Below are 17,713 nucleotides of genomic sequence, written 5' to 3' on the forward strand. Positions count from 1 at the left end.
TCATTCCTATTTCTAGCATGCTCTCTTGCCTCTCTCACATCTATCCTCCTATCACCCAGAGCTTCTTTCACTCCATCCATCCACCCAAACCATGGCCTTCCTCTTTTACTTCTCCCATCAACTCTTGCATTCATCACCTTCTTTAGCAGACAGCCATTTTCCATTCTCTCAACATGGCCAAACCACCTCAGCACATTCACATCCACTCTAGCTGCTAACTCATTTCTTACACCCGTTCTCACCCTCACCACTTCGTTCCTAACCCTATCTACTCGAGATACACCAACCATACTCCTTAGACATTTCATCTCAAACACATTCAATTTCTGTCTCTCCATCACTTTCATTCCCCACAACTCCGATCCATACATCACAATTGGTACAATCACTTTCTCATACAGAACTCTCTTTACATTCATGCCCAACCCTCTTATTTTTTTTACTCCTCCCATAACTGCCCCCAACACTTTGCATCCTTCATTCACTCTCTGACGTACATCTGCTTCCACTCCACCATTTGCTGCAACAACAGACCCCAAGTACTTAAAATGATCCACCTCCTCAAGTAACTCTCCATTCAACATGACATTCTACCTTGCACCACCCTCCCTTCTCGTACATCTCATAACCTTACTCTTACCCACATTAACTCTCAAGTTCATTCTCTCACACACCCTTCCAAATTCTGTCACTAATCGGCCAAGCTTCTCTTGTGTGTCTGCAACCAATACAGTATCATCCGCAAACAACAACTGATTTACCTCCCATTCATGGTCATTCTCGTTTACCAGTTTCAATCCTCGTCCAAGCTTTCACATTTCTCACCACTCCATTAACATACAAGTTAAACAACCACAGCGACATCACACATCCCTGTCTCAGACCCTCTCTCACCGGAAACCAATCGCTCACTTCATTTCGTATCCTAACACATGCTTTACTACCTTTATAGAAACTTTTCACTGCTTGCAACAACATTCCACCAACTCCATATAACTTCATCACATTCCACATTGCTTCCCTATCAACTCTATCATACGCTTTCTCCAGATCCATAAACGCAACATACACCTCCTTACCTTTTGCTAAATATTTCTCGCATATCTGCCTAACTGTAAAAATCTGATTCATACAACCCCTACCTCTTCTAAAACCACCCTGTACTTCCAAGATTGCATTCTCTGTTTTATCCTTAATCCTATTAATGAGTACTCTACCATACACTTTTCCCACCACACTCAACAAACTAATACCTCTTGAATTACAACACTCATGCACATCTCCCTTACCCTTATATAGTGGTACAATACACACACAAACCCAATCTACTGGTACCATTGACAACACAAAACACATATTAAACAATCTCGCCAACCATTCAAGTACAGTCACACCCCCTTCCTTTAACATGTCAGCTTTCACACCATCCATACCAGATGCTTTTCTTACTCTCGTTTCATCTAGTGCTCTCCTCACTTCCTCTCTTGTAATCTCTCTCTCATTCTCATCTCCCAACACCGGCACCTCAACACCTGCAACAGCAATTATATCTGCCTCCCTATTATCCTCAACATTCAGTAAACTTTCAAAATATTCCGCCCACCTTTTCCTTGACTCCTCTCCTTTTAACAACCTTCCATTTCCATCTTTCACTGTCTCTTCAATTCTTGAACCAGCCATCCTTACTCTCTTCACTTCTTTCCAAAACGTCTTCTTATTTTCTTCATATGAATGACCCAATCCCTGACCCCACCTCAGGTCAGCTGCCCTCTTTGCCTCACTTACCTTGCGCTTTACTTCCACATTTTTCTCTCTATATCTTTCATACTTCTCTACACTATTACTCTGCAGACATTCTTCAAAAGCCCTCTTTTTCTCTTCCAGTTTTACCTTCACTCCTTCATTCCACCATTCACTGCCCTTCCTCATGCTGCCTCCAACAAACTTCTTGCCACACACATCACTTGCAATCCCAACAAAATTTTCTTCTAACTTCCACTCCTCTAAATTACCTGTTTCTCTTACTTTCACTTCGTCATATACCATTTTCAACCTTTCTTTATATTTACTTTTTACCCCCGGTTTTATTAGCTCTTCAACCCTCACTAGCTCCCTTTTACATCCACCTACTCTATTCCCCCACTCTTTTGCTACAACTAATTTTCCTTCCACCAAAAAATGATCAGACATACCGTTAGCCATACCCCTAAACACTTGCACGTCTTTCAATCTTCCAAACATTCTTTCAGTTATCAACACATAATCCATTAACGCCCTTTCTACCACTCTTCCATTTGCCACTCTTACCCATGTATACTTATTTTTATCTTTCTTTTTGAAAAAGCTAGAACTTATCACCATCTCTTGCTCAACACACATATCTACCAGTCTCTCACCACTCTCATTTTCACCTGGTACGCCATACATCCCAATGACACCTTCTACATCTCCAGCGCCCACTCTAGCATTTAAGTCACTCGTGACAACTACATAATTCCTTCTACCCAGTCCTTCTACACACTTAGTTAATTCATTCCAGCACTCAATCTGCTCTTCACTTTTCTCACAACTTGGCCCATACGCACTGACAAAAGCCCAACATTCCCTAGCCATCCTAACCCATACCCACATTAACCTAGATGATTATTCTTTCTATTCCACTACTTTACCTGTCATCCATTCACTCAGCAATAAAGCCACACCTCTTGCTCTTCCCCTTTCAATCCCAGACACTACCAGACATTTCACCAAACATCACTTCACCTTTCCCTTTTATCTTTGTCTCACACAAAGCAAATATATCCATCCTTCTATTCTTAAACATACTTCCAATCTTACATCTTTTACTCTCTATCGTACTACATCCACGCACATTCAAACACCCCTAAACTAGAGTGCGGGGAGCGGTGACTCTCCCCCCAGCTCCACTTCTTTGATGTCTCACAGGATTATAATACTCCCATTTAATTGCTGTCTAATTTTTTCCTCCCTTATGTTGTTTAATACGTCTCACAGTGGTTTTTTCATTTTATTCTGTATGATTGTGCTCTAAAATTTGGCAAGTTGTAATAATGCTGACATGCATTGCCAAGTATGGAAAGAGTAGCACCATCAGTGCATCTTTTGCTGTGTACTTTATAGTCTCTATTTTTACCTCTGTTCTAGTTTCCTTCTATTTTGGTTTGTGCCCCCTCTACTTTTATTACTTGATGCAACTGTCTGGTTTTTCTCCTATTGCACATGTTGCTGGATGGACTACCTGGCTCACTCATAAATCCAATTCAAGTTTAATTATTGTCCTTTGTACATATGGATAGATGTATGATTTATCTTTGCCTTTGTCTGATATAAGTAATCTGAGGAAGAGTGTTTATTTAGGTCCTGTTAAACTCCCCTGCCCCGTAGATAAAATCATAATGTTCAAGTAAATGCGTTTGATTCTTATTTATATGTCAAGCTAAGGGTACAGTAATATCAAATCTTAAATCTTACTGAATTATTCTTGTGTATCTTGATCATTCACATCCAAATTGTGGTTTGGTTTGGCTTTGCTATGAATAATGGGTTTTGTTGTGAAAACAGATTTTGTCATACATATTATACTGTAGTGAGAGTTATTGCCTTTCACTTCATCTAATTTCCTCATTGATCAGAAAGTGCAAGGATGTATGCAAACACTGATCAGAAAGTGAAAGAAGTATGAAAATACTGTGTAGGGACTTAATGCATTTTATAAATGGGATTTAAATCTAATATATTTTTTCTTAGGCTGCATTTGAAACCAAATATATACAATGTGCATGATGTTCAAGGTTTAAGTGCAAAAATATCGTGTATGCCGTATTTGGAATTCTTATTGCTCTTTTTTGTGTAAGGTACAATAATTTATTTGCTCTTGTATGGGTTAATTATAATCATATCTACAGAACTTACATAATTACAATCATTTCAGGTGTGAAGTGTTCATAGCTGGTGAGGAGTGATGAAGGGAGAATGAAAACCCTGACATGAACTTTAAGAAGACAGTTGGGCATTCGATGATAAAAAGGCTTACCCAAAGTGGTTTTAATAGTATGACCCTAGAGTTCTAGAGTTTTATAAACTATTTATTGAGGTACAAAGTTATGTATGTACAGAATTAAGCTGGTTTTGAGACCCATGGATGCCACAAACCATTTTAATTTGCGAGTTATAGTGTCAGTAGTACAAGGTATCATAAGAATTGAAATTATACAAGAGAAGTAGTTTATAGGCAATATGTTCATTTATTTGTGAAGGATGCATTGATAAAGTGGTCTTTGTTTCATTCTTCATATTCCAAGAGTTGTAATTAAGATTATTCAGTATCTTTTCCTTCTATAACATTGTCAAATGTATTTTTATTTTACACAACTTTAAAAATTATTATTTTGAAGGAATTCAAATATACAAAGGAATTTTCTGTTATTGTTTATGTTACCTAAAAGTTCCAATATTAGTAGCCTTCAGTTATTTTGTGATCAAAGCTACAATTATGAATTTGATTGTGAGGATTTTTCTGCTTAAGAACCCTAATGATTTAACAGGAAGTAGGAATTTCTTGAATCGTATCTTGGTATTAAAGTTGTTGTTCGTGCAGATACCAAAGAGTTATACCTGGATAAAATGCTTGAGGACAAATTAGTTTAAAAAGTAGAAAACAATCAGATTCACCTTTTTGTCATTATCAAAGTCAATGATAAAGTGGTACTGGAGTGGTGATTGATATTAAAACAGGTAAGATTTATGTGTTGCTATCATGAGAAGAAGAGCGTTGCTTTGTCTTAGTATGATTAGGAATTGAACACATGCTTGCACAAAGGTTATCCATCTTTTTCAAGTAAATTATCTACAAATTTGTCATACAGGGGAAATACAATACAGTACTGTATCATAACCATATAAAAGATAGTGTATATGCAATTCTTTATTTTTAATTGAATTGCATAATGTAAGAAATCAGATTATCAAAATATTACAACCAATGTGCAGTCAATTAATAAATCTAGAAAGGCAATATAAAGTAGCTTCATTGAAATGGCAGTTATCAACATTCCTCACAGCATACTAGTGCAAGAAATATGGAGAAAAAAAGGACAAATTAATTAAACAAGATTCCTCAACATTGGAGTATTAGTGTTGTTAGTGTATCACATGGTACACTGTCTCGATTGGTGGTTTGGGTTAGTGGCATCAGTGCACCACAAGTTGTAATCTATTTGCATTACTTGGGTCTTTGCAGGATTTCCGTGCCCCTTTACCTGCATTTTCCCTATGTCCTATGTTAAGTCAACATTCTTGCTGTCCTGCCTCAATGGTTTTACCCTAAATGCACTTAGGTGCAGAATGGCTGCACAGGTCCCTACACCAAGCTATTGATCCAAAATCCATAAATCCTACATGGTGTACCTTAGGCATCACTGAAGGCACAACGTAAAGGCACTCTTCAGTTTGGCTCGCACTTGTGTTTTTATTTTTCCCTTTGCTTTCCAATGTGATTATTAGCTTCATAGTCCAACTAGAGATTGGCCCCATAGTTGATTCTCAGTGCTGGCACATATTGTTAAAATTATATAAGTACAATTCCTTATTTCTAGAAAATAATACTATTTAAACACACAGGAAGGTAGCCCTACAATTTAAGGTGAAAATTGTTTAGGGGGAAATAAAGCTAAAATTTTTATACCAGTGTTTGCCAGAGAGTGCTAACTTTGATGGCCTTATTTTGCCATTTCCATAAGAAAATGTTGATTTTGTACTAAACTATGCTATGCACACAAATAAGCTGTCAGTTGCCAATTCGTGTGGAATTTACTGGAGTATAATCAGTGTAAAAGTATCCTCATTACCTAATACAGTTTTTTTACAGATTTTCTTTGGGTCTTTTCTGTATTAAAGAATATTAATGATTAATGTTATGCATTACTTTGGGATTTGTGCATTGTTCCTTCTATCCCCAGCTGCACTTCATTTCATATCCGTCTACTTAACTTATGTTCTTGCTATCTAACCTCATCTATTACCTCATGTTGTAATTTAAGGGTTTTACCCTAGATGTACTTGGGTGCTGAGTGGCCTGGCCATAGGTTGTAGCACCTAGCCACATAGCCAAATTCCATTAACCCAATCTAATGCACAAAAGTTTATAGTTTATAATTTTAGAAGTTATTGAAGTAAATGTTTTTGCTCAAAATATCAATTTTCCTTATTCTACAAAGGTAGTAAAGCATGTGTTAGTATAGGAAATGAAGTGAGCGATTGGTTTCCGGTGAGAGTGGGGCTGAGACAGGGATGTGTGATGTCGCCGTGGTGGTTTAACTTGTATGTTGGAGTGGTGAGAGAGGTGAATGCTCGAGTGCTTGGACGAGGATTAAAACTGGTAGACGAGAATGACCATGAATGGGAGGTAAATTCGGATGATACTGTACTGGTTGCAGACGAGGAAGAGAAGCTTGGCCGATTAGTAACAAAATTTCGAAGGGTGTGTGAGAGAAGGAAGTTGAGTTAATGTGGGTAAGAGTAAGGTTATGAGATGTACGAGAAGGGAAGTTGTTGCGAGGTTGAATGTCTTGTTGAATGGAGAATTACTTGAGGTGGTGGATCAGTTTATAAGTACTTGCAGTAAATGGTGGAGTGGAAGCTGATGTACGTCAGAGTGAATGAAGGATGCAAAGTGTTGAGGGCTGTTAAAGGGTGTAGTAAGTAATAGAGGGTTGGGCATGAATGTAAAGAGAGTTCTGTATGAGAAAGTGATTGTACCAACTGTGATGTATGGATCGGAGTTGTGGGGAATGAAAGTGACGGAGAGACAGAAATTGAATGTGTTTGAGATGAAGTGTGAGCATGGCTGATGTATCTCGAGTAAATAGGGTTAGGAACGAAGTAGTGAGGGTGAGAACAGGTGTAAGAAATGAGTTAGCAGCTAGAGTGGATATGAGTGTGTTGAGCTGGTTTGGCCATGTTGAGAGATTGGAAAATGGCTGTCTGCTAAAGAAGGTGATGAATGCAAGAGTTGATGGGAGAAGTACAAGAGGAAGGCCAAGGTTTGTGTGGATAGATGGAGTAAAGAAAGTTCTGGGTGATAGGAGGATAGATGTGAGAGGCAAGAGAGCGTGCTAGAAGTAGGAATGAATGGCGAGCGATTGTGACGCAGTTCTGGTAAGCCTTACTGCTTCCTCCGGTGCCTTAGATGACCGCGGAAGTAGCAGCAGTAGGGTATTCAACGTTATGAAGCTTCATCTATGGTGGATAACGGGTGAGGGTGGTCTGTGACACCATAGCAGTACCAGCCGAACTCTGTTGGGTCCCTTGTCAGGCTGGGAGAAACGTAGAGAGGAGAGGTCCCCTTTTTTTGTTTCATTTGTTTGATGTAGGCTACCCCCCAAAATTGGGGAAAGTGCCTTGGTATATGTAAGTATGTATGATGAATATATGCTAGGAAATTGTGGAATGAAATAGATTAAACCCTTAATTGGGATGCGGCAGCCAATAAATGTCGAAGTACTGTTATCCCACGTTTGAAAAGTATATTTTGCAAAGCCGATTTTTTTTTTATAACTAAAGCCCAGATACTGCATTTCATTAGATTCCATAAATTTATGAATTGGTATCCATAAAAGTGCAATAAAGTTTTCAGAAATTAAGAACGTAGTAACTAAAAAGAATTTCAACCTGAGATTTATATAAAATTATTTTCGAAACATTCCATTTAGGCCAAAAGAGTTCTTAAATCTGTTAATATATGTAATATAGTGTATAACATTTCATTGAAAAGCAGTTTGAAAACCAAGAAAAAAAAATTGCCTGAATGAAACAATTCAGATTGGTCTAGTTTAACCCTTCCTATCCATTAATTCCCCTTCTATTACTCTATGGAGGCCAATTTCAATAATTTTACAAAACTATAATCACAAAATGCATTTGGGGCAACAAATGTGTATAGGACACTTGGAGCCTTGGTAATGCAGAGGGAGAGATAGAGAAATCAACCAATTCCAATTAAAGATTATACATACATATACCAAGATTATAACAGCAATAATGTGTGTGTGTGTTTGTATATATGTATGTATATTTTTGGGCTCAGGCCATGTCATCCTGTGGAAGGTTCCTATAAGTAGCTTCCTAGGGTATATTTGACTACAGTGATATTCCCAGAGAATTTACCTTTAGGTCTCCAGAATTCTAACTCCTGGCGTGAATATCCTTAAAATTTCTCTTAAGGATATCGCATAATATCGGGACGTATATCTTGATGTGACACACAGCAATCTTCACCCCGAATAGCGTTTCGGCTTCGAGGGGGAAAGTGGCAAAAATAGAAGGGGAGCCGTTATCAAGGTACCCTTCCTCCGTTACTACCTTGAGTATCCAGATGGCGCTGTACGTTGCCGCCATGTTTTATTCCTATAAGTGTAGCGCTACAGCTTGGGGATTTTCCCTTTTGCTCTTTTGTGTACGCTCTACTTTTTGGATTTATCATGCAATCTCCAGCCTCTTCTGCTCTTGATGTCATGTTGGTTCATATGGTATATGCAAACCTTGAGACTCTTTCCTAAGTCTAGTATGACTTCCCTGCAGGGGGCAGGAATCACTAACATAGTTCATGATTAGAAGTAATGATGTATAACGGTAACGTCATATGTCTCTATGGTCTGGATGACCAAGGAAATATTGTCCTGAGGTTAAGGCACATTTGGAAAATCCATAGATACAGTACTTTGTAAATAATGCTCTGGTAACCTTCCATTAGGACGACATGGCCTGAGCTAAGCGAAAAATCTTTTTTAGAAAAGGCCTTGGCAGGATCCCTCCCAAAACTACTATTTCTTTAGCACCTTGCTCAATGCTACAAGGAATAAAACATGGCGGCGACGTACAGCACCATCTGGATACTCATACATATACCAAGGCATTTCCCCCAATTTTGGGGGGTAGCCAACATCAAACAAATGAAACAAAAAAGGGGACCTCTACTCTCTATGTTCCTCCCAGCCTGACAAGGGACTCAACCGAGTTCTGCTGGTACTGCTATGGTGCCACAGCCCACCCTCCCCCGTTATCCACCACAGATGAAGCTTCATAACGCTGAATCCCTTACTGCTGCTACCTCCGCGGTCATCTAATGCACCGGAGGAAGCAGCAAGGCCTACCAGAACTGCGTCACAATCGCTCGCCATTCATTCCTATTTCTAGCACGCTCTCTTGCCTCTCACATCTATCCTCCTATCACCCAGAACTTTCTTTACTCCATCTATCCACTCAAACCTTGGCCTTCTTGTACTTCTCCCATTAACTCTTGCATTCATCACCTTCATTAGCAGACAGCCATTTTCCATTTTCTCAACATGGCCAAACCACCTCAAAACATTCATATCCACTCTAGCTGCTAACTCATTTCTTACACCCGTTCTCACCCTCACTAATTTGTTTCTAACCCTATCTACTTTAGATACACCAGCCATACTCCTTAGACACTTCATCTCAAACACATTCAATTTCTGTCTCTCCGTCACTTTCATTCCCCACAACTCCGATCCATACATCACAGTTGGTACAATCACTTTCTCATATAGAACTCTCTTAACATTCATGCCCAACCCTCTATTTTTTACTACTCCCTTAACTGCCCCCAACACTTAGCAACCTTCATTCACTCTCTGACGTACATCTGCTTCCACTCCACCATTTGCTGCAACAACAGACCCCAAGTACTTAAACTGATCCACCTCCTCAAGTAACTCTCCATTCAACATGACATTCAACCTTGCACCACCTTCCCTTCTCGTACATCTCATAACCTTACTCTTACCCACATTAACTCTCAACTTCCTTCTCTCACACACCCTTCCAAATTCTGTCACTAATCGGCCAAGCTTCTCTTGTGTGTCTGCAACCAGTACAGTATCATCCGCAAACAACAACTGTTTTACCTCCCATTCATGGTCATTCTCGTCTACCAGTTTTAATCCTCGTCCAAGCACTCGAGCATTCACCTCTCTTACCACTCCATCAACATACATGTTAAACAACCACAGCGACATCACACAACCCTCTCATCGGAAACCAATCACTCACTTCATTTCCTATTCTAAGATAAATAGGATATATAATTTAACCAGACCCTCATCTATTCCACATCTAATGAACTTGTGTGTGTGTATATATATATATATATATATATATATATATATATATATATATATATATATATATATATATATATGTGTGTGTGTGTGTGTGTGTGTGTTAGTTTATGAGTTGATAGTGTGATAGATAAGAAGATAGACAGATTTTACTTATATTCATTCATTTGAAGTGATTTCATGACATTTTACAGATGAGGCATTGTCCAGGAACCAGGGAGTAGGAAAAATAATTTTACTTCTTTTATAAGGACCACCTCTACTACATGATTGTGATTTTAAGATATCGAAGTGGTTAGCTCAATCAAATATGTCTCTCCATATACCTAGGCACTTCCCCCAATTTTAGGGGGTAGCCGACATCAAACAAATTAAAAATATGTATTATCAATAGTTTCAAACGAGAAACTGCATCCTAATACATACAGAATAAATATTTAATAAAGCCTGCAAATTCATAATCCAGACAGTTCCCATCTCGACTGAAGCAACAATAGTCTATTGATAGGAAAAATCTTTTGGAAAAGGCTTGCCCCACAAAAGTCTCCTGCACTCAACAAACAGAGGTAAACACCTAACTAGAAAGGAAATAAAGCTACAAGCTATTGAAAACAAAACTTATGGATTGATATTAAGAACTCCAAAAGTAAACATCATTAAGAGCAAAAGTCGAGTTCAAAAAAAAGAGAGAGAGAGAAGGTTAAAATTATATTTCATATTTAATCAACCTATAGAATAGGGGGTGAAATATATATTAGTAGCAAAGATGCTACTAAAGTCAGTATTATCAAAATAAATATTAATATTTTAATTGATTCCGTAGAGGTTTAGTTGTGGTCAACTTTAAAAAAAATGATTACCGTGCTTTTATATACAAGACACTCCTCACTCTTCTTTCGAAGTCTTTCTATATATCTTTCTCGATATGTTTTAAAAAAAAACATGAAATGAGCAAAACAATTTAAAAATATTTTAGTTCTAAACTTATATATCCACTATCTCCAAAATGCAAAATAACTACTGTGGAAAAAAAGCATTGTAATAAAGATACGGGTGGATGAAATGTAAAATAAATGCACACTGACTTTACCATTGATGGAATCGACATATAAAATAAAAATAAATCATTTACTGAAATGTACAAGATTCAGCACTAATTTTTATAGCAAGCAATTACGATCTTGATCTGCATTGGTGAGAAAAAATAGAAGTGGGTATACAACAATTGACCATATTATTATTATTATTATTATTGTTATTATTATTATTATTAATTGCTAAGCTACAACCCTAGTTGGAAAAGCACAATGCTATAAGCTCAGGGGCTCCAACAGGGAAAATAGTCCAGCGGGGAAAGGAAACAAGGAAAAATTAAATTTTTAAGAGTAACAACATTTTAATAGATATCTCCTATGTAAACTATAAACACTTTAACAAAACAAGAGGAAGAGAAATAAGATAGAATAGTGTGCCCAAGTGTACCCTCGAGCAAGAGAACTCTAACCCAAGGCAGTGGAAGACCATGGTACAAAGGCTATGGCACTACCCAAGACTAGAGAACAATGGTTTTATTTTGGAGTGTCCTTCTCCTAGAAGAGCTGCTTACCATAGCTAAAGAGTCCCTTCTACCCTTACTAAGAGGAAAGTGGCCTCTGAACAATTACAGCACAGTAACCCACTTGGATTAAGAAGAATTGCTTGGTAATCTCAGTGTTGTCAGGTGTATGAGGACAGAGGAGAATATGTAAAGAATATGCCAGACTATTCGGTGTGTGTGTGGACAAAAGGGAAAATGAACCGTAACCAGAGAGAAGGATCCAATATAGTACTGTCTGGCCAGTCAAAAGACCCCATAACTCTCTAGCGGTAGTATCCATGTAATTAACCAGCAAATGGAAAAATCAACATACTATAACAAACAACTATGTATGCCCTCTATACACTAAATGAGAAAGATTGTGTAATGAAAGAACTGCAAGTGTGTTGAATCTACTGGAAGCATTGTAAATGAGTGCAAGTGGTGTTATAGCTAGTGATTATAATCTTCTGTAAGCTCTGTAAACGTTGTAGAGGTTGTATGATACAATATTTAAATTATCAGAATAAGAAACTCTAATTCATTTCTTATTAGACTGCAAAAAATATGATAATGAGTGAATTTTTACTAATGAAACCACACTCAGAAGGTAAAGAAAACATAATAAAAAGACTGTTACTGATTAAGATGGAAAATGAGGAAGCATATTTGAATAAAGAAATATTCATGTTATGGAAATCCAGAAAATAAATACTAAACATTATAAAAAGTGAAACCTAAACAAATAGAAAACCACAGAGAGCCGTTACAGAGGCTTGAATCCAACGCTCTTAACACAGTGCTGAGCTTCATTGGGATTTGGAAAATTTTCGTAAAATATTTCAGTTGCAACTGACAAGTTACTCCATTACCATAAGTGTACAAAGTTAAAATAACACACGTAAGTCAAGGTTTATTCTTCTAAAGGGTTCTATGTTCTTCAATGTAAAATTGTTGTAGGTAATATTTCTTATTTTGGGGCAAAACATGGCTCGTATAAGCACTATTTCCGACTGCAATGGTTAATGTTACAGTAATTTGGAAAAAAATGCAGATTATTCGTGTGTAAAAGATCCTATGTAACAATCATGTATGTCTAGGCTAAGCGAAACTGAATAGTGAGAGAATTAGGTAGTATTACGGTAGAGTCCCACCCAGTGCCATTACCCCATGCCAGTACTTAGGAGCTTGATGTTTTTCTCTTTTTTTTGCGAGCACACGGCGGAGCAAAAACCATTAGACTCTATCGAAATATTACCAAAATCTAATGTTTTTTACACCGCCCTGCACTCGCTTTGCTCGAGAAAGAGAATAACATCAAGCTCCTATGTAGTGGCAAACGGTAATGGCGCTGGGTGGGACTCTACAGTAATATTACTAGGAAATATACAGTACTAACAGGAATGGTTCAAATTATTCCCTTGCAAAATGAAAAAAATACATAGTTCATACTTGTCATATCAATCTCAAAACATAATAGGGACATGATTTAAAGTTTCAAAAGTTGAGACAAAAACTACATTTTTAAAGGGAGACAAACAAGAACACTACCTAATATAAGATTCCTCACTTGACCTAACCTAGGAGCTGTATCCTTACACACTGATAGACCCCCTAAGACCACCGTGTTCTTAGCTTATCCTAAGACTAAGTCTCACCCCTGTGTTTGCTTCCAAACCAGCTTGACTCCTGGCAAGGTATAACTAAATCATAATATTTCATAAATTGTAAAACTACTTTTATAATACCATATTTCTGACAGTTTTGCTAAATAGAGTAAAGGAAGTCAATATATGTTGCTTTCTTATCAAGAAATTTTCCAGGCAATACCAATATAGCTAGTGTTGTTCATGTGAAAGTACTTAAAAATATCCCCGTAAGTAGTGACCCACGGGGCTTGAGATCGCAGCTCAACATGTACTGCTTGCCAGAACAGAGGAGCAGTGATGTAGTGTTAATTTTGTAAGTGCAGCGAGCAACGGCAGAGCAAAATCCATTAAGATCAAGGCCCTATACTGCAATGTTCGGTATTGTAAACGCACTTTATCGCCCACGCTATCAATTGCCAATGTCCATTACTGGTATACTACCAATCACTTTCTGATGAGTATTAACTAGTACAGTAATATCCTAATTTTATACCCGTTTACGTTCCTTTACGTTAGTTATTTCCTTTACGATCCTTTACACTTTTCAGTCCAACCCTATTTCAAACAAAGATAGGCAACATTATCCTCATAAAAAGAAAATTGATTTGACAAGTTATTAGAAAGTTTTTGCCTATCCCAACCAACTATATACACTTCCATAATAGCATAAAAAAATTTTCAAATTCAAGAGAACAATCACGTGAATGTGTCTTAGCCAAACCTAACCTAACAAAATAAAGACCATCAATATCCTACTTAATTTTGCATATAATCTTTCGTTTGTTTACTCAGTCGTGTCTCTTATTATTATTATTACTTGCTAAGCTATAACCCTAGTTGGAAAAGCAAGATGCTATTAACCTAACGGCACCAACAAGGAAAATAGCCCAGTGAGGAAAGGAAATCAGGAAATAAATAAACTACAAGAGAAATAATTAAGTACCAATCAAAATAAAATATTTTATGAATAATAACAATATTGAATTAAATCTTTCATATATAAACTTTAAAAACTTTAAAGAAACAAAAGGAAGAGAAATAAGATAAAACAGTGTGCCCGTGTGTACCCTCAAGCAAGAGAACTCTACCCCAAGATAGTGGAAAACTATGCTTCAGAGGCTATTACACTATCCAAGACTAGAGAATAATGGTTTGATTTTGTAGTGTTCTTCTCCTAGAAGAGCTGCTTACCATAGCTAAAGAGTCTCTTCTATCATTACCAATAGGAAAGTAACCACTGAACAATTACAGCGCAGTAGTTAGCCTCTTGAGCGAAGAAGAATTGTTTGGTAATTTCAGTGTTGTGTGGTATATGAGGACAGAGGAGAGTATGTAAATGAAAGGCCAGACTATTCGGTGTATGTGTAGCCAAAGGGAAAATGAGCATAGCCAGAGAGAAGAATCCAATATACTATTGTCTGGCCAGTCAAAGGACCCAATAAGTTGGCTTCTTTTTTGAGAGGCCTCTATCATTACCAGTTAATTATGATGATGGAAATGATTGAATAAATATAAAAAAGTAATGACGGACTACAAAGCTCCTTATATATTCAACTCTGCACTTGAAAGTTATCATGCCTATAACAGGATACCTATACTTCATAATCTCTCATTTACATATATTTGTGAAAATATATATGCATATAATTTGCATTTTTCGTAGCCATAGAAACCGGAGTCCTTTAATCCTACTTCCCTCATAAACTACCCTCCTCAGTCCTGCGCCAAAAGGTCAAAAGTGAAGGCTCTCGAGCTGGAAAGGGGTTGGGGCTACTCGCTCCCTCACACTCACCAGCTGGATAACTGCTTGTTATCCAAATTTAACAATCGATTCCAGTTTGCTCTGAAACAATTTCCTTCTAGTTTTATTCCAACTATGACTTGTTTGTGGAATGGTCTTTTAAATATTTAACTTAGCCGGTGAATATATAATAGCTGAGCCTCCGGCGGCTCGACAGAAAAACACGCCAAAAACTCGCGAGCGATCGCTATGAAGGTTGTGGGTGTGCCCACTAGCGCCAACTATCGGCCAGATACCGCATATACATGTAAACAGACCCAATTTTTCTCTGTCGGCCTTAACGACAAGACATATCAATACTCGCTGTATAACCTGGAGTTTTCTCAACATATTTGGTGAAGTACTTCCTTTTGGTTTGAGCTTTCGCAGTGCAGGTGTTTTATCTTCAACTTAAATCTTGAACTCGTTTTTGGATAGATTTAATTTTTAATGACTTTGGATTGTTTTTTTGGACTTTCTTTGACTTTTAAATGGCCGACCCTTCCCTTAGTACGGAAGTGTGTTTTATCTCAACCGCCTTTATTAGGCCTCTTCGATTAGCTTTCCATTTATAATAAACATCAAGATAAATTTTAATGATTTGTTTATATGCGACCTTTCCTATTCCTCCTCTAATCCGAGAGTAGGCGGTCCTAACTTGGAAACCGAAGTTAAACAACATTGAGCCCTTTCAATCGTAAATAACTTTTACAGAGCAAATGATTTAAAACTTATTAAATAAATATTTTTTAGTAAATATTTTATGAAAGATTTTCTTTGAATAGTCTTCGTACTGTTTCAAAGATGAACTAACGTTTAGTTTATTTATGCTACGCAGTTTGCGCTCTATCGTTACGATAGAGAGAGAGAGAGAATCACGGTTTCACTTTGCAGAAAGAGTAAATCGATTCTGACGTTTTGTTCATTCTTCTTTCAAACTTAAATGTTTTAAATACTATTTTAAAGGAACTTGTTAATTGAAAAACCTTTCAGTTTTTTCCTTTGGTCAAATAACCTGTTTATTGACGAAAGGTAAGTGGGCTCTTCTCTTCGGTGCGAAATCAAGAGAGAGAGAGAGAGAGGGAGAGAGACGGAGAGAAAGAGAGGAAGAGAGAACATTCCGATCTTTATTCTCGTCCCAAGCGAGTAACGTTGTTCTCGAGTCAGTTTTTTACTCTCGTCCCTAGTCTCTGTACGGGGAGAAAGGATAAAACGTTTTTAGTTTTTATTCTCGTCCCAAGGCACTGTACGGTGAGAGATTGAAAACGTAGTTTTGAATGAAGTAGTGTTTAGTCTCCTTCCCAGCCACTGATCTTTTTATCTTAATATATGTTTACTGTTTTTTGCTTGTATTAATGTGCTTACATTATACGACTGATTTCGCAATTATAACCTTTTGATGAGGGTAGAATTGCGTGCTTCAGGTAGAAATCAGTTTTATTCATACCTAATGTGAATTGTTGTAAAATTCGATTTCAGTGAAGTAAGTGCAAAACAGAAAATCGTAGTGATAAAGTGATAATTGCGCAAAGTGTTATCAGTGTTGCGACCGAGGGTTCGTCTGTTCGTGCCTGTCGTTCACCTAGTCCGAGACCTCTTGCAAGCTCCCAAGCCCAGGGGAGAAGTAATGTCGTACGACTTATGGGTTCGAGAGGACTTGATCAGCGAACAGACGTTCCCTCTATGGTTTCAGGCGTGTCTCATCAACACCGCCCCTACCATAAGACGAGCGAGACGATTTTCTCCTCGTCATCCGAAGGCTTTTCGCATAAGAAACCGTGGAACAAGGTTTCGAGGCCCTTTAAGCGAAAGTCAGTCCTTTCAGGACAGGTCCAGCGTCCTGGTTGTAACAATTAGGACAGCTCTGACCCTATGCAGTCATCGGAAGACTGCTCGCCGCCTAACAAAAGCGTAACACAGGCTCCGAGAGTCTTTTTGTAGGCAAGGTTTTGCAGTCACAGACGTTACCCTCGTCTCTTACCGCAACCATTCCCGTTGATCCTAAATGGGTTGTACGGCAAGACATGCAGAATAAGCATGCCTCTTTTATGGAGGACTATTCTGTTGAGCAGGTTCACGATGATCCTCGCCGCTTAGCTGATCGAGATCTTGGCCGTCAGCCGCCCAAACGAGCCTTTGCTCGTCCTGTTGACATTGACGTTACAAAGTCACGTCAATCGTGTTTTGTAGAGCCTCACTCGATGCAGTCCCGTGTTGACTCTCAGCCGCTTGTGGACGTTCAGCCGCTGCAGCTTGCTCTTGTTGACGTTCAGGACGTTCACCAACCAGCAGAGTTGACTTGGTTTGACGTTGAGCGTCAATCACCGCAGTCAAGAGTTGTTTTGACTGCTCAGTCTAAGCAGTCAAGGCAGTCTCGAGTTGACGTCGAACGTCCTCCCGCACCTGTTGTTGTTACTGGTCAGTCCTTTAAGCAGTTACATGACATAGCGTCCTTGACTGCTACTGATTGCTCCTTTGCGTGTGGACTCTGCTTGTCAAGCATTGCCACCACGGCAGGTCTCTCCCTTGCTTGAGACTCGGCTAT

General features: G+C 38.1%; 2 protein-coding genes across 8 annotated transcripts in view; both read left to right on the forward strand.

Annotated features, from left to right (window-relative positions):
- LOC137652254 (uncharacterized) overlaps nucleotides 1-4,441 on the forward strand; it is a 77,652-nt gene extending 73,211 nt beyond the window's left edge. Inside the window, exon 15 of the mRNA XM_068385514.1 lies at nucleotides 3,953-4,441. The gene's annotated coding sequence lies outside the window, so the exon portion shown is untranslated. The remainder of the gene's footprint in view (nucleotides 1-3,952) is intronic.
- An 8,073-nt stretch (nucleotides 4,442-12,514) lies between these two features.
- LOC137652255 (mitochondrial ribosome-associated GTPase 2-like) overlaps nucleotides 12,515-17,713 on the forward strand; it is a 65,349-nt gene continuing 60,150 nt past the window's right edge. The window contains exon 1 of one of the 7 annotated variants that reach the window (XM_068385517.1): nucleotides 12,515-12,650. The gene's annotated coding sequence lies outside the window, so the exon portion shown is untranslated. Of the gene's footprint in view, nucleotides 12,700-13,245; nucleotides 13,437-17,713 lie in introns of those variants that run through there. The other 6 variants (XM_068385515.1, XM_068385519.1, XM_068385518.1 and 3 more) reach the window with 6 other exon arrangements.

The sequence above is a fragment of the Palaemon carinicauda genome, chromosome 13 (genome assembly GCF_036898095.1).
Source record: "Palaemon carinicauda isolate YSFRI2023 chromosome 13, ASM3689809v2, whole genome shotgun sequence".
Lineage (NCBI taxonomy): Eukaryota > Metazoa > Arthropoda > Malacostraca > Decapoda > Palaemonidae > Palaemon > Palaemon carinicauda.